The following is a 24,502-nucleotide window of genomic DNA, read 5'->3' as shown; positions in this document are numbered from 1 at the left end:
GAAAAACAGAGGTGGCAAACAAAGGTGACACCTCAACCAGGGTAGGGCAACAACCCTTCTTTTGCGTTCTTCGTGGGTGTCGATGTGACCTTCTTGTCATTGTTCAAGATGAATAGAAAAAATCGGGGATTTTCCCGGATTCTGCAGGCACGGTCCTCGCTCAAGCTTTCAAGTTCCCGAACACGCAGTAACGCATAACGCCGTTACGCGTTAGTTGTTAAAAATGTAATGACGTTACGTTACTCATTACTTTTCTCCCAAATGTAATGCGTTACCATATTTCACTACTCGAATGTAACGCGTTACCGGTAACGCACTACTTTGTAACGCGTTACTCCCCATCTATGAGGAGGTACCCTGCACTGGTAAGTTTTAATGGGGTAGGTATTACCGCCGTTCTGTATTATCATTCACGTGTATCCTGCCGAAGACAAGTGGTGTCAGTGCAGGGGCGGATCCAGTCCGTGTCGCTTTTCTTGTTGTTGTTTGTTTGTCGAAGCCCCTAAGTGGGGGGGGCGAGGGGGGGGGACACCGCTGCTAAACCTACTGTTTTGAGCCGGGGGGGGGGGGCGATCGCCCAACCGTCCCTCCCCCCGGATCCGCCACTGCATGATCAGTGTTGAGTTCTAATGCTGTTGTTACTGTTTCAGATTTACGAGTCGTTTGCACGGCACATTGGGCAGACAGAGAAAAGAAAGTGCTGCTCCACCTCCACAAAGGATGGATGCACATTGCAAGGAAGACAAAGGGACTAGTTAGAGTAATGATCAGCTCATAAATGAGAATATTATTGATGGACAAGATAGTAAGTAACCGACATAGCACCAAGCACTTTTTGCACGCACAGGCATGATTCAAACCACTCATTTTCCTAGCATAGTTTGTTTGGCACAAGAAATTGTTAGTTATGAAAGTATTTGACTTATGATAACGTAACATATCGCCACTGCTCGGACTCCATTACCTATATTTATCTTGCAGATTATTACCCAGCATGAGCAATTCATGCCCTTGCTCATCTGCTGAAGGAGGTGCATCTGACCTTTTCACTTGTGTAAGTGCTCATCTTATTACAGGTGTTTTACAATAGATATATTGGGAAGTGTATACACACATCTATTTTAGGCAAGATATTCTTGTAGGCTCCAAATTGTGAATTGCATATGACAGCAGTTTCTCATATAAGGCAACTACTCTTCTGCCAAGAAAAAAGAAAAATCTAAAGTACATGTACTGCACTTTATGCCTCAGCCAGATGCACTTCAAAAGGCGCGTCTCCCCCTGCTTTCTCATGAAAAAGCAGAAAAGTGGGTGCCGATATGCCAAATTCCTATGCACTGATATGTTAATGTATAGTGACAGATGAACTTCAAATAACTGTTTTGTTTCCTGTTTGTAGGAGTTGGAAGTATATGCCAGGTGATAGTTGCATTGGGTGTGTGGCAACCTTATAATGAAAGAATGTACTTGTACCTGTGGCATCCTACCAGTTGTTTTCATAGGATCATATTAAGCACTGAAAGCTTCCTTTTTCTGTTCTTGCCAATTTGTATCAGAGACACAATAAATGTTTCTTATTTAGATATACTGTTTTGCAACACTTATTTGCATGATCTTCAAGGTGAGGAGACGACTGGAGTAATGTGCACTACAGGTGAAGGGCATAACTTTTATGCCTTATGTAGCATAACAAGAACTCCCCAGTGGAGTTATGCTAGCCTCATGAACGGAGTTACTTTTACACCCGATATGCTGGAGTAAATAGGGAGCTGTATGGGAGTAACTTTTACTCTGTACCGTAGGAGTAAATTTTACTCCGTAGTTTCCGGAGTTGCAGATACTATTCAAAAGGGGTGTTATTTTGCACCCCGGAGTTAGGACGTTTTACCCCCGTAAAGGAGTCGGTACGACTCCTTTTTTTTTTTTCAGAGTGTACGCGCTCCGACAAAGAAACCGCCCCCCCCCCAAAAAAAAAAAAAAGAAATAGAGAGTCGCCCTTGCTGATAATGCATTACATATCTCGCCAATGGGTGCGTGGGTGGGGGGGGGGGGGGGGGAGAGAGATTAGATTTGCAGTGGTATAATGCTAATGCACTGCATTTTGTGGATGAGTAATGAGTAATGCGTACTGACATTACTCATCACTTGGGTTGAAAAATTTAGGGGCTGTCTGAAGCCACTTTGGAATCGTGCCTGGTATACACTGTAAACTTTTTCACACCTTTAAAGGTGTGCGCTATGAACATTCAACCTGGTTGCGCAACATTGCATCTCCAGGATGATATTTTACAAAATTTGGAAAGCATTACTAAAGATCAAGTGTCAGTGCAAATCTTGCTTTCATTATGTCTTGGATATCGTAGGTACGAGCTAATGCATATATGTATCGCTATCGATAATCGAGCACGCGCAAGTGTCTACAATACTGTTGAACACTGTTGAGATGTTGCAAGACTGAATTTTTGGAGGACAGACAACACTCGAGTAAACAAAATTTGTGCCAAACCGTGCTTCATTACGATGTTACCAAAATTACACCTAAAAAGGCGTGCGCCATGCACGTTGTTACACCTTTAAAGGTGTGAAAAGATTTAGAGTGTACAGACAAAGAAGATCCCCAAACTGGTTATTTCCAGTCATGTTTGTCAAGAAGGAGTTACCAAGGAGCTTCGTCCGCGAACGCCCGTGTCCATGTCCATGTGTCGCCTTTGAACACCAACTCCTTCTACGCTGTGATTAATTATTCATCCGTAGAGATTTTTCTGAAACTCTAATTATCATCACGCTCTTCAACACTGCATATAGGACTTTGTTAGAGGCTTCTAAGAATGTAATGCCAAACTAATGTCATTACCTCATTAAAGAAATGGCATTAGCAATGCATTACTACGAATGAAAAAGTAATGAGCACAACGATGCACAACTTTAAGATACAAAGTATACAAAGTACACACAAGACTGTAAAGAGCAATATGGTCACGCACGCATTACAAAATGAAAGAAATTTCCCCAATTCTGGTGTGCAGGAATACCATACAGGTTCATGAATACAACTGCACGTATGATTGCTGTTGTTGAATGGGCCTTCACTTGTCATTTCCGTACACCTTTAACTGTGTGGTTTTTCCCATCTTTTCAGCAGTTTTCAGCCAAATGTCGGCACGCTTCCTGTAAGTTACCATGTACTATCCAAGCCCACATACACCGGCAGCATGCCGGCCCCAGTAGCTACACTTTTTGTGTAAATGCAACTGAAGTCTCGCTAAGGCGATACAAACCTTTGCTCTGCTTTTTCGTTTAGAGGCGCATGAACACAACAGCATCCCTCAAATATCGTATAGTTTCTCGGCCATCACCATATATTGGCCGAATATTGGCTGTATATCGGCAATACTGGTCCAATATTGGGACAAGACGTTGTGCTGCTGTTTGCCTATCTGAGGGTTCTCGAAGCGGGTTGAAATTTCAGTACACTGCACGCGCGATTTAACGTCCCTCTCGAAGGCCCGTGTGTCGAAGCGAGCTGTACACCTATACCGCTAAATTACTGCTCTGCGCGACCCGGTTCGACATTCCGTATAGTGTCATAGAAATGACACTTTCACGACAGAGCCACAGACGCCAGTAACGTCATACAAATGCAATGCTAGGTCTTTAAACAAAAGCAATCATGTCTGTCACAAATAAATTATGTCACACATAGAAACTCTCCTGCATCGTCTACGCCTGAATGTGCCCTATATGTTCGCCAGTTTCTTCATAAAGTGGGCAAGGTGGACTCGCCCAACTGTTTACTGTGCGGGACAGTGGAAAACACTGAACATATCATCATGCATTGTCCAAAACATGCTGCACAAAGAGGCATCTTGAGGCAGACCCTTGGCCATCTCGACAGCAGGGACTTCAGCATAGAGAAAGTCTTAGGCGTATGGGATGCTAAGCACAGGGACGCGGTCTTCAATGCTCTTGTCAACTTCATTGGGAAATCTGGACTAGAAACCCTATACTAGACGGTGCTTGGACATTACTATGATCCTTGATGTGAACGGCGCGCTCGGTTCCGCGTGGTCGCGTGGTGGCGGTCGAGTCGCTCGCCCCGGTGAACTTTTGCGGTGCGCTCGCACCTTCTGTGGTGCAATCGTAGCGTTTCCCTTTTTTGGGGGTAGCAGAATTCGCTTGCGCGAATTCAACCTCCCTTTGTTATTTTACCAACCACCAAGCAACCAACCAAATTATGTCACTGAGAAAGTACGTGTCGGATGCCCAACTGCTTTCAAAATTGCTTCATTTATTTTTTTATTATTTTGTGTGGTTCCTGTAGACTTTCAGTTCGAAAACAATATCACGTAAATCATCACCTTATGCTTCTACTGCGCCGCAAGACCCCCCCCCCCCTCCCCCATCTGAATGTCTACCCCGTGACTTTCTGCGATATATATCTGCACCAGAAAAACCTAGCGACGAGAGAAAAGTTAAGAAGACTTTTCCGCTATGTATAGCATGAGCGGGAAACGCACCCATGCACCCCGGAGGTGATGCTTACACACAATATACGCGTATGTCGGCAGCAGCAACGAGCGACGGCGGCGACAGGCAGAATGTCCAACAAATCCATCGTCCGTTCCCCGAGTAAAGAGACCAAGTACAGGAAGCCACTATCCGGAAGTAAAAAGTGACAATCAAAACTCCAACTCACTCGGGAGGGACGAAAAAAAAAAAAGAGAGAGAGAGCGGTGACCAAACAGCTCACGTTAGGGGAACTGGAAGCCCACACAGAAAACTCTGTCGATATTGGGATTCCGTCTTAGGAAAGCGACAGAACGCAAAATGAAGGCTGCCCAAAGCAAAAGAATATACAGAGATATTCTAGCCTACGGCCTGTCTCATTTCGTCGTGTGCGCCTGTTGTGTACGCCGATCTCACAGCTTCTGACCACCGACCATAATATAGAGAATATTCCGGCCGCCAGGCACAGACGGCGAGGAGGACACGCAGAAAAGAAAAGAAAAAAAACTCAAAAACGGGAAAAAATGAGGAGACCGGCACAGAGGGAAAGAGACAGAGGGAGAGAAAAGAAGGCCCTTACGACGAAAAAGTTTTGCTCGAGATAGGTGTTCGTACATAATATAATGGGGAGCACTCGAAATTGCGTGTGTGGACACGAAGGGAGGAGGACTTTTTTTTACACGGACCGCGCATGCTTCCTTCTTCTTTGAGGGGAGAAAAGGTTTCGCTAAATTTGAAGATTCTGTCAAGTACAATCGACACGGCACTCTTACAAAAGCTGCAAGGAGGCCCTTCCGGTGAGAGGACAACTTCTTTTTGCGAGTTTTACTTCTTCCTCGGGATTTCTTTTATTTAGTCGACCCGGTATCGTAGAAAGTGAGGACGAGGTGAAATTGTACGGAGGTGAAGTAATCGAAACGATACAGCTGTCAAGGGCGCACGTATATGCTCCAAAATGAAGGTTCATTTATATAGAATGTGTGTTTGAAAGTCTCCGAATGTAAACAGAAAGAAAACGTGCGTACAGGAATGAGACAGTTGTCGAAATAGTGTTTACAAATGAACGCGGCGTTCCTCGCAAGAACGAACAGAAATATTTCAGGGGATATTAAATAACGGAACGCCAATTAACAGTTACATGATTTTCAATGTTTGCTAGAGTCGCGAAATTAACCGGAGAGGTGCAAAAAAAAAATCGTTTATATATATATATATATATTTCTTGTTAGCGCCGCGAAGCAACTGTGGCTATGAGCGGCGTACAGACGTAGGCAGATGGAGAGAGCACAGCAGGATGGAGTGGGGGGGGGCAGGGGGGTTAGTATGGGTCCTTTGCCGACTTCAGGGGGAACTGTGGCGACATTCGTCTGGAAAGTCTGCAGGAAAACCCAGGAAAAACCTCAGACAGCACAGCCGGTGAGGGGATTCGAACCCGCGTCACCTCCCAGTCTCGGCGTGGACGGCGATCATCAAAACCACTATGCCACGGAAGCTGGTAATAAATCTCTAATATCCTATCATTAAACAATAAATACTTAAATGCTTAATTTAAAAAGTCGTCATATGTTTTCCCTTTCTTACCAGCACTGTGTCAACGCTGTCACTGTGTAGGTGTACCGGGGTAGTCAGCCCGACTTACATCCCTCATTTTCTACATCATCGTTATCATTACCACCGTCATTTCCCCCACATTCCCCACATCACCACCAGCAATGGGTAGAGTATCACCCCTGGCGATGAAACTCCCAATTCATCATCTCAAATAAAGTTGTTGTTGTTGACCACCGTCACCCTTATACTATTTCTTCGTGTAGTGGTCCGATAAATATATACTTCGTTAAACTAAACTAAATAAATGCAGTTTGACAAGAGAGACAGGCGTGTGTAAGTAATTGCATAAGATCACAAAAAGAAACATGGGCAAATAAACACCGCAGGTATATACAGCGGGGTTCGTACCAGTAACATCGCAGTGTTCCCCCATGTGAATCAGTAATTACTCACCACTACCCACAGACAAACAAACGCATTCTTAATAAAGGTAGCGTCCGCGAGGAATCCGATATTCTAAAGCTAATATGATATCCACTTGGAGATGCCTTCCAAGAAGAAAACACACACAAAAATGTTTCGCAACATTCGTTCGTGTTTTTTCATAAAACATCAAAAACATCGAATTCGAAACCAACTGCCCGCTTCCGGTTAAAGTGGCCCTTCCCTGCTTCGCCTCTTCCGGTGACGTCATTGGCATTGTCAGCGAGATTTCCAATCGCTCCGCTGACGGCGTTGCCAGGCTGGTTGCAACCCGATACTACCGAAAGCATGAACAGAGATGCTTCTGGCGACCGTTGGGCAGCAGATTGTGAGTCGGAAGATCGCATTTTGTGACGGACAGCCTGTCTTCATAACAGACTCTAGTGACGTCGGTCCGCACACTGTTACCTGACTTCAGCTGGGAGCGCGCAGCCCGCAGCAAAATCCGATTAAATCCATTTTCTAGCGTTTCCGACTGTTTCAAAACCAAATATTCCGGCTACATGTATTTCAGGCACCCATTATTCCCATCGCATCTTCAGTTCAACTACGTTTTTTGTCCGGCCCACTCCAAAATACTGGCTCACCAATGGTACAGCATCGGGATAAACTTTTTTCCTAGAGCGCACCTCCTAAAAAATAAGGTATCTTCCTCTTGTGAAATTTCGCAACATTGACAGATGTCCTTAAAGCCTATATTGCGAGTACCTTATCTGGCTGCATCATCGGCTTCATTATTAATATTTCGAAGGCGTTATCTATCTAGATGGTAAGCAACGTCGGAAAACAACTCCACCGATGAACCGCACATTTCCCGAAGCCATAACGTGCACAGGAGCGATAATATAACTGCGATGGATTCGCGCATTCACGGACGACACTGCTATGCGGGGCACGTATATATCGAAAGAACTTTTTTCCGCGTAAAATAAAGACGAATCGCAACTTGCGTTCGTCACAATAGTCACGAAACACCCTCAGCAAGAAAAAGCAAAATGCCTTCTCATAAGCAACCCGTAAGGAACCGTAAAAAATAAGGGACTCGGGCGGTAGAAATATCGTTTTTTTTTCTTTTTTTCTACCACGTAACGGAAATACGTTAACGACGAGCTTATATGTGGCGCCTATTTCTGGAACCATGTACAAGGCAGAACTGGTTCGCTAAATGACTGTCATTGCAAAATGTCGTCTGCTCGGAAACGCGACATTCCCGACGAGATTTGAGCTGAGATTGCAGCACTTCTCGCGGTACATGTTACGAAATATGGCAATAAGACGAATGGGCGGTGAGGAACAAGCGAGGCCCCCGTGCGGCGGCGCCGCTGGACTTCTGAGACCACGAATGAACTGCCAGGTGGTGGCGGTGCGGGAATATTGAAAGTGGAACACGGAAAATTGTGTTCACTCCACACTTCTTTCCACTTGGTTTTCTTTTTTCTTTTTTGCAGTCAATCAGTCAAATCGTGTTCACACTTCACTCTTGAAAATGAACTTCACCGCATAGCACGCTCCTAGCCAACCATAATCTCGAATGATATCGTTATCTGCTCTGATTTGTTGAAAACGGGAGGCGTACGCCTTTTCTGCGACAATTATGAACAGCATAAGTGTCACAGAAAAGGCGTACGCCTCCCGTTTTCAACAAATCACGGCAGATAACGATATCATTCAAGATTATGGTTGGCTAGGAGCGTGCTATGCGGTGAAGTTCATTTTTAAGAGTGTTGGATGCCCGATCTGGCTTTCGTTGAACATGTGGAGTAATGCTAACACTATAATCTTTACTGTTGGAAAGATAGATGTAATGAGTCTATAGGACGAAAGGAAAATATCTATACCATGTGGTTGCCCTCAAGTATCCCTTAGAAAGTGCGTAAGTGGGCCACAGCTCCAGGTACAAGTGTAATAATCTCAACGGGTATCCGACACATGTTTATCAATTTCTCTAATTTACCGTTTTCTTTTTAGAATAGAATAGTAATAGAAAGAAAAAAATGGAAACGTATGTCGCACTGGTGCGACCAGCTGTTCTTTTATATGGTGTATCGTTTTTTTTTTTTTTTGTTCCTATAACAGCAGACGATAGCGAATATCAACGCGACACCTTTCACAAGATCGCGTATTCGCAGGCTAAGTTATTAAACCTACGCCATACTTATAAAACGATAAAAGCCTGTGGGCAGGTAGGTGAAAAGCACGGCGCAACCCAAACGACTCAAATTGAGTCGAGACAGGTAGCACGATAGTTTTGTGACCATAATCATCGTTTCGATAATGACAACAATTATCTTTTGACGACGAAGTGGTGAGGTTTTCCACTCGTTTCTATAAAGCACTATTTGAGCTCCCAGAATATCTATACATGTAAGTTATGGACCGCACAGACCATGCAAGAGCGCTTACCATGCAGCTACTTACTATACTTTCATGTTCCACATGATCCGGCCGCGTATTTATGAGGAAGTATGGTACAATACAAATGAGTATATATACTTTGAGTAATCCCTTTGTAAAACCATAATAAGCCACGTGGGACTGTCTCACGCTCGTCGTGCAAATTGCGAAAGTGACCGGTTTGAGGAACAGGGTTTTAGAAAGCATCGAAATGAAGAATAATGATTGCGTGCAAGAACGAAAATCACGTGACGGTCAGCGTCGCAAGCCGTTCCGTTTCAGACGGCTGACCGCCCTCCCCATTTTCTCACCGCCATCTCGAATTAGAAACCATCACGGAAACCGCGGCCACGAAAGACGCCGCCTATAGCGGACAGTTCTTAATTGGCTCATTGTTTGCAGACATCGCTAATGTGGGATTCTCAGCCACGTTCATCGCATCGTTCGGTAACTCGATCGTACATTATATTACCAATAGTTTGATGTCTTTTATGACCTGTGACACACAGAATTACTCGACGTAATAATGTCTGAACATGGACAACAGGACCTCTTCATATGTGATACCATTTACAAGGCCTCGTGGAACGTAGGATCAGTGGGTTGAAAAGCTCTGGACGACGTTGATGATGAACTCACAACTAAAATCGCGACGCATCTTGAGCCGATCATATAGAATTTCAGATTAAAGAAACGTTTATCTGTAATTGTGTATTCCTTACGTATTCTGAGTGACTTCCTCAGGCACAGGCCGTGCGACGCCCTCGATCGTACTAGTGATAGCACGATATCACGTATCAGCGCGAAAATCCCAACTTTCCTTGGCCCGATTTTCAATCTGCGTTCTCCAAACACAGATTTAATAAAGACGCAAGCTGCCACATACTAATTTTGCAGGAAAGAGAGGACCATCGCAAACGAGCAAGTTCGCTAACGCGTCTTTAATATTTTTCTCCCAGCTTTACAGTGCCCTCCTTCGTCCCTCGTGTCAGGGTCTTTCAAAACCTGACACGGACGCGCATATAAGAAAAGAAACGAGACTACCTACTTCCGACTTTGCCTTGGGGGATTCGAAAAAGTGCGCCATATTTCCATACGAAAATAGCCCGTATACAGTACTCCGCGCGTGGGAGTAAAAAGAGGGCCCCATACTCTTGAATTGCAGAGCGCGCGGGGTCCAAGACGCAACACGGCCAGCCGCATAATTCCGCAGCCCCAGGTGGAGTCCTTATATTCGCGTATCTTAAAAAGCGGCTGCTGAATGTATGGAGAAATGCGGCGAAATAAAGCGGCCGGGGCCAGCGCGGCAGACGCATTCTAATCTCGCCCCGAATTTCAATAGAGTGCAGTTCGCTAGGGCGGGTATAAATCAAAATAAAGGAGAGAAATAAATAAGACGCGCAAGTTTTTTCCGATAAAATGGAAATAACCTCCCCACAAAGTAAAAGTGAGAGTGGGCCTTTCGGGAGAAATCTCTTTATTCAGGTAGGCCGCATTTTTCGGCCTGGCTTTAACCTCCACTTCGGTGCTCATTCGATTAAGGAGAGGGAGCATAAAAAAAAAAGGAATAAAGAAAAAAGGTGGAGAGGACCAGAAATCGTCTTATTCAAGCTTAGCGTATCTGTTTTCCAGAATTTCGCGCGCATCCCAGTCTTTCTATTCTTTTTCTCGACTGGGAAAAAATAAAATAGAAAGGAGGACTTTGGAATAAGATCATTCTTATACGCTCTGGAAGAAACTTCATTTCTCCTCTCGGAAATCCTGAATTGCTTTTTCGTCTCCTTTTCCTCGGCCAGCCAAATGTCAACGCAAGTCGTATATATCGAGAGAGAGGGCTGCGACGGTCGGCCGAATAAGATGCAAAGCTCGTCACACGCTGCAGCCTTTCATCTGATTCGAGCGCACTTTCCGCGCTTATCCCCTTTTGCTTATCGCACTTCCAGAAAGGATCGAAATTTTATTTCGCGGTGGAGTTGGGAAAGAGCTTTCTTGGGTGTCGGAAAGGGGGAATAAAATCGATGGGTGAATACGGGGGAAGATGGATGATGCGCGAGCCACCCCTTCTCATTCGATATTCACCAATGCGCGTCTCACTGTGATAGGGGCGGTGCTGCACCCAACCGTTACGAAAGGATTCCCGTTTCGCAACGGAGGAGGAGAAGGGTGCCAATAAAAAAGATATGCAACCAACTCTATCGCGCTCTTTGCCTCGGACGGATCTCATTCGTGCATGTAGAATGAGGTCGACTGGTGTGCTCTCTTCCCATTGGTTGTTCGGTTGACGTGTGTGCATATGGAGTGCCGTTGCATCATCGCGGCACTGCAAAGGCCTCGAACTGCGTTGGTTTCAATGGGTGATTACATCTGTTTGTCGTAGAGGGGGCGGAACAGCACTCCGTGGTTGCGAAACCGCAAAAGCAGCGCGAAAGGAGTGAGGTCGAATGGGAAATACGCTCCTATTATCAACTATTACTCCCGAATAATCATTATCTTCTCTGATTTGCTGAAAATAGCGGTATACGCCTTTTTGCAACACTCATTCAGTCACAAAAAAGCGCACGCCTCGCGCTTTCGACAATTCAGGAGTGGTAACGCACGGTATCATCGTGCTATCACATGTCATGCGGTGAAGTCCTGTTTCCGGAGAGTACAGTGAGCGTATACATGAACTCGGAAACGTTCAGTCGAGGAACACCATCACCTTTCGCGGCGACCGAACGATACCGGCCTGTCGTTTATCACGTCACTTTAGATGTGTGTGTACTTGGGGGGGGGGGGGGTGCATCGACACAATCATCAGGGAGAAGCGCTTTCAGCACCGTGAAGCTGCTCGAACATCAGTGATATAGTAAGATTCCGAGCCATCCTCAAAAACCGATCGACGAGAGTATATTCCAGTTTTCAGAGGCTACCAGTAATGATTGAAATCTCGCCACCGGCTGTGCTGTCTCAGGTTTTCCCAGGGTCTCTGACAGACTTCGATGGTGGATGTGACGCGCTGCCCCTTGAGTTGGCGCAGGACTAACCTCCCCACCGCTGGCCTCTCTCCACCTGTCTATATCTGTACATCGCTCACAACCCACAGTTCATTTTGCGCGAAACCCGCTCGGATGATGAATGGCAATGATCAATGGGTTGGCCGCACCACACTAAACAGAAGTTGACCGCGTAACACCCTGTTGCGACTCGGGTGCGTGGAAGCAGTAATGTCCCCAGGAATCGACAGGGGGGGGGGGGGGGATATGTGTATGATCGCATATTTGTGGGTCCACGGCCCCTCGATAGAGGGGCCATGGTGGGTCTATGCACTGGGAAGCCGAGCAGTGGACGTTTTTCAAACGGGGTCATCCTTTACATGTTCTTCGTTACTGGCCTTGGCCCTCCCACAAATGGAGTAGTTCCCATGGTGCCGGTCTTCCATAGCTAGCGATGCAGTATTGTCACTGGATGGTCAAGATCCTTTTCGCTGTCTCAATGGGGAATATGGGCTATTCTCCCAAAGCGCGTCCGATGGAGAATCGTTCAAAGCAGGTCCCCCAAACTCACCTCAGAAAAGCGTGCAACGAAGAAGGCCGCCACTAGATACCCCACTGTTGCCGTTCCGGATCACTTCAGCGCGCTAAGTTTAGCGGCAAAATGTTTTTGTTGTTTCTGCGAATGAATCTAGTCTTTATATGTCCAAATAAAACGCGTATAACAACTTTCTGTGTCGTGTTTCACTTTTTGGTCCCGTTTTTAAACGTGTTGAGCGATCGGAAGGATCTAGTGCACGGCTGCGTGCATCACATGGCGTACCTGTTGTACCAGGCGCCGCCAGTGGGCGCCGCAGGCGCAGTCGTCCGTTTCCCCTTCGGTGACTTGGCCTGGCTTGAATTGTGCTTCAACTGGATCTTTAGCGCGCTACAATCAAACGCAAGCCAACGTCTGGTAACAATGGGGTATCTAAGGGCGGCCTCCGGCATTGCACGCATCGGGATAGGAACAAATACATGGGAAAATGGCGACCTTGGGGGACCTGGTTCAAAGCGGTGTCCAGTCGTATAACAGCGCGGAAGACCAGTCATTGCGCAAAATGATACAATTATCACTCCTGGTTTGTGGAAAGCGCGGGGTATACGCCTCTTAGTGACAATTAACGTAACTGTACAAGTGTCACGCAAAGGCGTAGCGCCTCCCGTTTTCAACAAACCTCCGAAGAGAACGATGTTATTCGAAATGATGGTTGGTTCTCAGCGTCTCATGCTGTGAACATGGGCGCCGTGACGGAACAGGTGCATAATTCTTATCTATATGTATGGGAATTATGCACCTGCCTAGTTTGACTTGTTTTAGTCCCCTTCCCCCCTTTTCTGCACTCTTAAAAATGAACTTCACCGCATAGCACGCTCCTAGCCAACCATCATCTCGAATGATATCGTTATCTGCCCTGATTTGTTGAAAACGGGAGGCGTACGCCTTTTTTGTGACACTTATGCTGTTCATAATTGTCACAGAAAAGGCGTACGGCTCCCATTTTCAAGAAATTAGGGCAGATAACGATATCATTCGCGACGATGGTTGGCTAGGAGCTTGCTATGCGGTGAAGTTCATTTTTAAGAGTGTAGCCAACCATAATCTCGAATGATATCGTTATCTGCCCTGATTTGTTGAAAACGGGAGGCGTACGCCTTTTTTGTGACACTTATGCTGTTCATAATTGTCACAAAAAAGGCGTACGCCTACCGTTTTCAACAAATCAGGGCAGATAACGATATCATTCGAGATTATGACTGGCTAGGAGCGTGCTATGCGGTGAAGTTCATTTTTAAGAGTGTGCTTCCACGCGTGTGGTTTCCCTCGCCTCATACGGAAATAATAAACGTTAGTTGTTAGTAGGAGCCCGTATGTGTTCCTTGTGCTTTTTCCGTCCTTCTTGTTGTCCGCGTTTTTTATGCTCCGACTTTACAGACATTGTCGTCCCACATACTTCATTGCCTTTACACAGGGCTTTCACTGGTGGGGCTCTCACCCTAACGGGAGGACGTCATGTTCTATTTGACCTTATGACGACACCCACTAAAACGTTGCCTACACTCTTAAAAATTAACTTCACAGCATAGCAGGCTCCTATAGCCAACCATTATCTCGAATGATATCGTTATCTGCCCTGATTTGTTGAAAACGGGACGCGTACACCTTTTTTGTGACAATTATGAACAGCATAAGTGTCACAAAAAGGCGTACGCCTCCCGTTCTCACCAAATCAGGGCAGATAACGATATCATTCGAGATAATGGTTGGCTAGGAGCGTGCTATGTGGTGAAGTTCATTATTAAGAGTGTACCAGCGCACCGCTGACGATGGTCGGCCGATGCTGGTATGGCACATTTGAATTATAGTTGAGTTCGATACATTACGTGTACCTAAAGAGCTTCGGCTTCTCTGCTTCCCTATGCACGTGAAAAGCCATTTTGTAAGTTCATTGTACGCGCTTTTCGAAAAAGGAACGTAGAAACTTTGTCAAGTGCGGTCAACACAAGTGATAAAAAGATAAAAACACGGAAACTACTGTTTATTCACTATATACTCTATACACTCTAAAAGCAGGGGAGGGGGAAGTCGAAATTAGCTTCCCGTTGTTTGCCGCACACTCTTAAAAATGAACTTCACCGCATAGCACGCTCCTAGCCAACCATTATCTCGAATGATATCGTTATCTGCCCTGATTTGTTGAAAACACGGGGCGTACGCCTTTTCTGTGACAATTATGAACAGCATAAGTGTCACAGAAATGGCGTACGCCCCCCGTTTTCAACAAATCAGGGCAGATAACGATATCATTCGAGATAATGGTTGGCTAGGACCGTGCTATGAGGTGAAGTTCATTTTTAAGAGTGCACGTGAGAGGGCATTTTCACGACTACACTCTTAGAAATGACCTTCACCGCATAGCACGCTCCTAGCCAACCATAATCTCGAATGATATCGTTATCAGCCTTGATTTGTTGAAAATGGGAGGCGTACGCCTCCCTTTTTCAACAAATCAGGGCAGACGACGATATCATTCGAGATGATAGTTGGCTAGGACCGTGCTATGCGGTGAAGTTCATTTTTAAGAGTGTACAGCAAAACAAAGAGAAAAAGAAAACCATGTAGGTGGAGTGTTGAAGGTGAGGCATGTACAGGATGAATGAAACCGATGAGACCGAAGTGCACCGTGGATGGGATGTATGCTAGAGCGGTCTTTGCGCAAGGCCCGTTTCCTTGAGAAAACGCACGAGGTGACTAGATTTTGTGACTATACGAAGTGGTCACGTGACCACTTCGTATGTTATATACAGATGTCGGCTCTTTATCACTTTTGTACCTGATGAAATGCAAACTACTGAAAGGAAACTTGTATACGTTAATAAACAATACTTTCAGTGTTTTTTTTTTATCTTTTTAAGGCTTTTCGAAAGTGATAGGCGGAGCCTGTATGTCTCCATATATACTTATACTTGCTTGGCCTCCCTGCAATCTAAAAACAGAACTTCGCCGCATATTACGCTCTTTCCTGATTTGTCTAAAACGGGAGCGCACGCCTATACGTGACAAGTTTGGTTAATGTCCTGCCCCAACTGTGACTCAGAAGGATAGCGTAGATCGCCTCCTCCTAAAACACACGACGAGAGACAACGGCAGTTGAAGGAGCATCTCGGAGGAGGAGGCACGGGCCGACAATTTCCAGCGGGCGCTCCGCTAAACCGGCGACGACCTCCCCCGACGTACACCACGTGACTTGGCGCGAAGCGATCAACAGCGGCGGCATGAAAGGGTTAAGCACTTTACGAGTCGTCGCCGCCATCTGATAAGTGGATGAGCAACAGCGGTAGCCACATGTCGACACGAACTTCACGCCGATAAGAAAGCAGACGAGAAGCGCCCCTAGGTGCTCGCTTCTCCGCATAGCTTCGCTGCACGGGGAGAAGCCGTGAGCATGAACGCGCAGTGGGAAGTACGCTGGGACAGGGGTGGGGATCTACCAGAATACCTTGTATTAATACTTTGTATTGTATTGTATTTGTAATATTGTAATTGTAACACATTTTTGTAGTACGTCTTATAACACACGTTTCAAAAAGTATTTTATTAGTATTGAAAGACTACGCTCTAAATACAGAACTTCACCTCGTAGCACGGTGTGCGCCAACCATTGCCACGGATGATAGGGCTATCGCTTCTGATTCGATCAGAGATGGGGGTGTACGCCTTTTTGTGGCAATTTGGATATATGAAAATTGCCACAAAAAGGCGTATATACGCCTCCCTCTGTCCTCCAGTCGCAAGCGATAACCCTATCATCCGTGGCAATGGTTGCCGTACAGCGTGCTATGCGGTGAGCCAACCATTGCCACAAATGATAGGTTTATCGCTTCTGATTCGAAGAGAGATATGGGTGTACGCCTTTTTGTAGCAATTTGGATATATGAAAACTGCCACAAAAAGGCGTACGCCCCCTCTCTCTTCGAATCAGAATGATAATCGTACCATTCTTGGCAGTGGTTGGAGCACAGCGGGCTATGCGGTTAAGTTGTGTTCTGTTTTCGTCACCACCACACTCTTAAAAATGAACTTCACCACATAGCACGCTCCTAGCCAACCATTATCTCGAATGATATCGTTATCTGCCCTGATTTGGTGAGAACGGGAGGCGTACGCCTTTCTTGTGACACTTACCTGCTCATAATTGTCACAAGAAAGGCGTACGCCTCCCGTTTTCAACAAATCAGGGCAGATAGTGATATCATTCGAGATAATGGTTGGCTAGGAGCGTGCTATGCGGTGAAGTTCATTTTTAAGAGTGCACCACCTATTTGTAGAGTGTACAATATGTCAACAAGCATTATTATACTGTACAAGACAGTAATCCCTCTGAGTCTCCACAGTGATTGTAATTCAGTTACGGTATGCCTCAAAAGCATTGAGATATTTGTGTGTTCAAATACCATTCAGATCACTAAAGCTTGGGTCTCTTTGGGGGACTCCTTTATGGAATAGTATCTGGACATCGCGCCTCAAAGCTCCAAGAAAAGAAAGGTCAACCATCCCTAGCACTGGGGCAAGAAGGCTGACGTAGACCTTTGCTAATTTTTGAGACTGTTAGTAGCCAAAGGAGTTGTAACAATAACACAACAAATGCAAACAGTGTGGGCAAGAAAAACGTCATCTTTCGGGGGTGGGGATGATGTTATTCGCTCTCTTCTTCTCTCTCTCTCTCTTTTCAAACTGAAACTCAAAAACGTCATCTTCTCGAGCATTATCATCATCTTTGGGGAAATCTCGGACATTACATTTCATAGCGACTTATCAAACAGTCGTTCTACACCGGACTATTCTTATAATAGTAATTGAAGAAATGCTTTAGTGTATGCAGGTTTATGCTTTTGTGGGCCTCGAAAAAGTAAAGTAAACCATCTTAAAGTAAAGCATTTCTTTCATTACCGATGCATTGTATTGTAGTACAGTATTACAGTATACAGTACATGAGCTGAGGTGTATTGCTCTATTACTATTATTGCACGCACACAAAACAAGTATCGCTGTTCACCCCTGGTTAAGGAGAGGGATAGCGCGCTCATACGCAGCTGGTTTTAACATTTTCTGCTACGAGTGACGTTAAAAAGGATAAACAGTTACAAGCCGTCGTCGCATGATAATGAACACAGGATACTTGAAATAGAAAGAAAAACGATAACGGATAAGTGCGTTGAACGTATATTTTCGGCGACGTGCCACTCGAATAGGCTACGGAACACAAAGTGTTTTCCTATACACATACGTCAGAAACAGAGGGTAACGGCTCTCGACTTACGAAGCCTCTGCGGTAGTATTGTACTCTATACCAAAGTTACTGTATATCTTAAATGCGTTGGGAGTGACTTGGTATCTTACAAATACTTTTAAAAGGTAGTATAGTATCTTAACTGAAATATTTCTGGCAGTAGCTCGTATCCATATCTTACGTTACTCCTAAGATACTCCCTTTCGATATCGTTTCTTTTCGGACAGAGAGGCAGATCGAGAAAAAGAGTCAGTTTTGGTTGGGCGCTATTCCACGTCGTGCATACATTTCACCTCACATATTCCGTGCCATCTCCTTATTCTGCGGCGTAGCCTGCAAAAGCGGAGGGCACCTTACATTTAGTGGATGCGCTGAACAATGTGTTGGCCTGAAGGGAATGTTCATGAATGCTCGGGGTACGTCGAAGCCGGAAGAGGGTCGGTGTTTCGTGGAGCAATAGCGAGCAAGGACGCCTATAAATGTTAAAAACTTGAAATCAGCAGTTGATTAAAACACTAGGTAGTTTGAAGTGGCTTGCTCGGCTTGTTCGAGCTCTCCGTCGCCTCCTCCGAGCACAGCATCGGATATCCGCGCGAGTCATGCATATTATGGGGCGAAATGTCCGCGAAGGAGAGCATATGTACCGAGAAGGGAAAGGGAGAGTATCCGAACGATATCTGTTTTAGTTACCTTCACTCGGTTTGTGTGTGTTTGACAGCAAATTTCACGAATCGTAACTTTATAGTAGTTTGAAAGCAATCAAGTTATCGTTGAGCATGTAGTACTCTACTCAGTCGCTTTTCTTCTGGTGCTAACACTTCAATGCGTTTTTCAGTATCTTTTACAAGCCTGCTCTGCGCTCAAGCAATTGCTATACCTTCGTAGTAAGTGTTTGCTTGAGTTCTATGAGGCTTCAGTTCCTAAAACTACCGTATAGTTGTATAGAAGGATTGATGCAACACTTAAGGCTTCACAACACCAAGTTGCATGCTCGAATTAAACAAGGGCAATTGATGAAAGGCATCAGCAGTGTTTCTGACACTGTTGGGCCTCTAACAAAGAAAACTCAATGTTTGCACGTATTTGTGTTATTCACTGCTATCATTCAGTGCCGATATAACGGCGCTAACATATTCTAGGACTCTCACGAGGATTTCACAGAATTTCACGAGCAATCAAGAAATTGTGCCGGCTTCGCGACGACTACGTTAACTACCGTGAGAGGTTGCCGAACACACATAGGGCTATTTAATACAGATTGATGTGCCTCTCAGCATTCTTAAGTGGACCTTGTACTCCCCCCAGTGTAGTGCGTACCTTATATTTCTCCTGGCGTACATGCATTTCGCACATCAAAAGCGAGACGGAAAAAAAAATGACCCTCAGTAACTTTGGACGCATCTGAGAGATTCATTGGGTGTCATTCATCGAGAAACCACACAAATCTCACTGATGGGCAGAATTTGCAAGCCACATATGCTTGCACGAAACAGATATTTCATCCGAATGGCGAAATAGAACATCATTTGTCTTCTCTTTGTCAACCTTCACTCTGCGAGAAACGAAAAAAAAAAAAAAAAAAACAGGGAGAAAATTGGTCTCTATGGCTGGACATCTTCATCTCCTCCTGAGAATCCTTTGCACTCTCCTCCGTCAAAGCAGCCACAAAAGGGGCCCCCGAGACCAGCAAATAAATCACGATTCCCCTTCGGCCCTTTTTCGGCCCCCTACACAACTTATCCCACAACCTCACAGCCATATACTTGTGCCACTTTACCCAGGGAATACTGATGAGCCTGCTTTCCATCTTCCCACAGAGCAACGCGACCACTTTATATTTATACGCGCATACGTTCTTCTTCTAAAGAAAGCAAAGAAAGAAAGTGCATCGCCGAAAACAGAGGGGCTCCCCTGAAATACCAGCTTTAAGCGGAACTTTGGGCGAATTCCCACGCAAGCGTAAATCGACGCAGATCTGGCAACTCCGCAGCAAAGAAGATGGAGAAGGAGTCGTCCGGAGTTGGAAAGTCCATATAACTGCGGTAACCGTGGCCCCATCCAAATATTCCGCGCGGGAATTCAAGATTGAAACCGAGGGAAAGATTGCGCTTTTCTTCGTTTCATCCCCGCAGGCAGACTCTATATCGCGGTCAAACTGTAATAACGAAAAACAGTAAAAGACCCAACTTTTCTTATCGGCAGTCGTAAATATTCTCGCTTGGTTGTCCCGCGGTTAAAGTTGAAGATGCTAACGTCCTCGCTTTTTTTTTTTTAAGTTTTTATTCCGACTTGGAAATACGTTGCTCGAGTCCCCTCCTATCGAGCGGGCCATCTCGAATTCTGGCAGCGCTCGAAAAACAGCTCCTCTCGATACCGTTGTGAAATGTCCAGCCCAACCGTGTCTTTGCGCGCAGCACGTTACTGAGACACACACACACACACAAATGAATAAGTATCGCATAAACATCGGGGGCTTGTTATTTATATTCCTCGTTTTTAAAGAGCGTGGAAAATGTGAAAACTTTCTTTGTGCGTTTCTAGTTAATGGTCTTTCTCTACCTCTGATACAGAGTGCCGTCACTATGGAGATGGAATTTGGAATTAAACATTCGGTTATTCTACTGATCGCCGATCAATATGGCTTTCCTTGACCAGCACACAACCAAGCTCTCGGCACTGCGGATTCTGCTGCGGTTTCTTGACTCAACCAAGTTGATCAGTGCTTATAGTAACTTGTCAGTGACTTCTATGCTTAGAACTACAAGACTGTTGCGTCTTTACGTTGTGCCTTAAGATTGTGACCGACAACTGGTGACACTATGTTGTGACTCACTCTGTTTGGTTCTTTGCTCTTGCTGTGGCATTCGTCTTCTTTCACCGAAGGAACTCTTCCTTTTACCGCCGTTCCTGTTTTTTTTCTTCGACTCACCTCCCCATTTTTTCCTCTGTCCGTCATCATCATCACCATGGCTTTCCTAACAATTTATCAACCTCATCTACCCATGGCATATGGCGCACGGTATAGCCTCAGTTGTTTGTGCGCCATTTAAATCCCTACATTGTCATAATCAATTATGGTATGGGTATTTCCAAGTACCATCAATTGATACGTATAGCGACAACACGACACGTTTTCAAATACTGAATTTCGCTGCACAACAAACCACCACAACAATACGACCTATTTCTTTCTGAACTTTTGAAGCGTGGTTGGAAATCATGCTGGGGATTACGAGGTCGTCGAGATTACGAGGTCGTCGATTGTAACGTTCAGACCCTCCATTGTGGTCCTTGCAATTCGTGGCCCCCGAAACTATCGAAAAATTGCGCTGGTTTTCGTCACTACCATATTTTTCTCGTATACAAACGATATTTCCTCTCTCGTTCGTATAACTGATTGATTGATTGATTGAATGATTTGTAAAAGACAAAAATAATGGAGATGTTAGTCTCGAGCCACTCGGGACTGGCAACAATTATACAATTGGTTTAGTTTTACTTTGGCGTCGTTCCCAGGAGATGAGCCTATACAGAAAGAGGTTTATCTTATTATTTCTTTCTATCGTGAATCGTGAATTTTATTGTCCCATATAATTAAAGTACACATTGACATAATATACAGGTCGAGGACCCAGGGACAAACAACTCCCTGATAAAGGGTCCTCCATAATGCATACATAAGATCACAAACAGTACACCCGTAGACTAATAAATCCGTATCACATACATAGGCATAAGTCAGAACTGGATTATAAGTATGATGAAGTATATACAGATTATTTTTATAAAGTGACGTATGTAGTGGTTGCTAGGTATCCAAGAGAAAGGTTTTAGTTCGAGCTTTAAAGGCCCTAGAGTTTACAATGCTTCTTATTTCAGGCGACAAGCGATTCCATTCGCTCACGCTGCGGAAAAGAAAAGAATATTTACCATAATTGGTTCTTATTGTTGGAAGATTGAATAGACCGACCGCTCCTGCCCTGCTATGACGTTTTATTTAAGTTGATTGTAATTCAGCATTTCTGAGCCTGTAATGTATGAGCGAGCAATGGTTAGTACATTATGTGAGATTACTTGGTGAACATTTAGTATTCTAGGACTATGAAGTTGGAGTTGGAATTACTACTACAAAACACGGGAGCCGGCTACTCCAAAATACTTAAAGAAAAAGAAAATCCAAAACACTTGAAGATAAAAAAATTCCATCCACATTCGGCCATCCATCATATTATTTATCTTATTCGGGCTTATTTACTTTATTCATAGATAATGTAGTCTTTCAAAGGGCGGCTTTAATACCTCGTTAATAACGCCCAAGGCACCACAATACAACAGCGTTTCTTCCCTTATGCTGTTCAAAGCAAAGATATGACCAATTAGTAAATGAACGGAAGTTACTCTTTATTTTTCGCTCGAGCTGTAAGTATCCACTCCCCCCCCCCCCCCCCTCCAACAACAACATATATATTGTGATGATGAAGTGGGGAGGTTTTCCACACTTCAATATTTCGCAAGCTCAGAGTTAGAATTCTCGATGGCATCTCTCAGAAAACGATCCGCGCGTTGTCTTCTCAACTGGACAACCATGTCCAGCTCACAAAAGACAAACGGAAAGATCCAGTCGCATCTCCACAGGAGCACATCATCGAAGCTCTCAGGACGGCATTCACAGATCCACAGCATCAGAAGGCAATTTATCGTCTCCTTGTGCGTCCAGGATAGCGGACGACCCGGGGAATATACTCATATCGAACATGCAGCATCGACCGATAAATCACGCCTGGTAGCTATATCATTCTCCGAACGACGCAATATAAACAAAAGAACCCGGAACATCTCTTTCCCGTTCGATATTATTGCGCCATATTGGGGACATTTTCTTTTCTTTTTTTTTGTACCTCATGAATCTTCGTGGTTACGAGCCCCTTAAAAGGTTCCGAGTTCACTCGCGAAATAATTGAGAAGTGCCAACCGGGTTAGATTGCAATACCGATTCCATTTGTACACGCATGCGGCCACCAATCTGTGAGGATGTGGACGCCGTGTATACGGGGCTGGTCGCGCGACATTGGCGCAAGAAGGCTTGGCAGCACCCTGCCGAGTGCGTGGCCTTCGCTCCCTGGCGTAACACTTCCTTCTTTCTTTTGGCGTATACCGTACATGCGCCCTCAGTTTTCCTCTAACGGTCGTGTTCGGAGTTGCTGCCTTAATTAGTACGTGTAGTAATAGCAGGCAGTGCGTGTTGTGCAACGTGATACTGGGATACTTATATAGGCACGATGGGATTCAGGGTATATTCGATACACCCCGACTGGTTGTGTGAAATTCTAGCGGATTAGGTTGGTTTCCATGGCATGCATACGAGCGGGATTTTTTGGGTCCGCGTAAGCCGTTAGTATTACTACGCCCCTGAGTGCGTCGTCCCGTCGTCGCAAGCCTTGGGTAGTAACTAACTCACAAATTATACTTGTACCTGTAACTAGGCACATTTTGTCGTAACTGGTTATTTTTCAGCAAAAGTAACTTATAACTGTAACTGGCTGCCGCTTTTGGTTAGGGTAACTGCGAAATGTAATGGAACTAAGTTACTCAGGTTTTGCAATACTTTCCCACGGGTCAGTTCTCTCAAATTTTGTCGAGGGTTGAAATGCCCCGCCATTTTTTCCAACAGGAATTCCACGAATTTTGTCATCTCATACGCAGTCAGGATGGCCTTGCCGTTGTCGGCCGCACACTAGTCGGCATCGTCACGACTATTGCCAAAAGCTAACCAACTAACTAACCTCAGACTAACTCCCAAGGCCCTGCACTGAACCGTAGAAAATCCTGTCTATAACACGGCATAATTACGCTTGGACAGTACAATCGCCAAGACTATTTTTAGTCACACTTATTCGACTTTTTTAAGTTACTTCGATGTGGTAACTATAGCTGTAGTAGTTAAATTTAAAAAAAAACGGTACATGTAACTGTAACTCAGTTGCTATTTTGGCATAGTAACTTGACCATGACTGGCAAGTACATTGTATAGTCGCAAGTCTATCACATGCGTTACATGGCATATGGACAACAATAAAAAAAAAAGGATTCTTTGGGCATTCTGCCGAAAGAGTTTATATGTGCTAGAACTGACGGACGTACAGGGCTGTCGACACTGATGGGCCCGATATCGCTATATCTGCCGCCTGTAACGTGCGATAATTTTTCAACTTTCTGATATACTGGAGAAGTGACACGGAAGAAAATTCGGCCTCTCCTAGCGAGGGATGTGCGGGATTGCTCTACAAACGGGACTGAAGCACGATTTAGCTCACGTATTGGCACTGCCGTGGAAACGTCACAGCCAGTCCCGTCAGCCTTAAATCTAGGACAGATATATTTTCTTTCATTGATGTGTGATACCACGAAGTCACAAAGGCAGTAAATAGAAATAAAAGTAAATAGCATTCGTCCCTCTGATATCTGTTTGCGGAAACGGCTGTGATAACGAAAAAAAAAAGGGGGGGGAGGGCAGAAGTTACGATCAGAGAAGAGTTAGCTATAGATTAGGAAAGAAAAGAGAGAGAGAGAGAATAACTAAATAAATCTTGGACCGCTACACCATCCAAAAGAGTGAGAGCATAGAGCGCTCGCCGCGCAATACAGATCGCCGTCAACGAACACGGGTGAAGTGCACAGGTACACGTGTTCGAATATGGACGACACATATATGTATGGGAAATGAGGGTATGTAGAGAAATAGAACCGGTTTGACGCACGCGGCCG

General features: G+C 45.0%; 1 long non-coding RNA gene across 1 annotated transcript; it reads left to right on the top strand.

The window, feature by feature from the left end:
- Window positions 1-988: 988 nt before the first annotated feature.
- LOC135383825 (uncharacterized) lies at window positions 989-1,583 on the top strand. Its single transcript, XR_010420086.1, has 2 exons — window positions 989-1,054; window positions 1,400-1,583. It is a non-coding gene; the product is annotated as an uncharacterized LOC135383825 (long non-coding RNA).
- Window positions 1,584-24,502: the final 22,919 nt, after the last annotated feature.

Source organism: Ornithodoros turicata, chromosome 2 (assembly GCF_037126465.1).
Source record: "Ornithodoros turicata isolate Travis chromosome 2, ASM3712646v1, whole genome shotgun sequence".
NCBI lineage: Eukaryota > Metazoa > Arthropoda > Arachnida > Ixodida > Argasidae > Ornithodoros > Ornithodoros turicata.
This window is presented reverse-complemented; position numbering and strand designations above follow the sequence as displayed.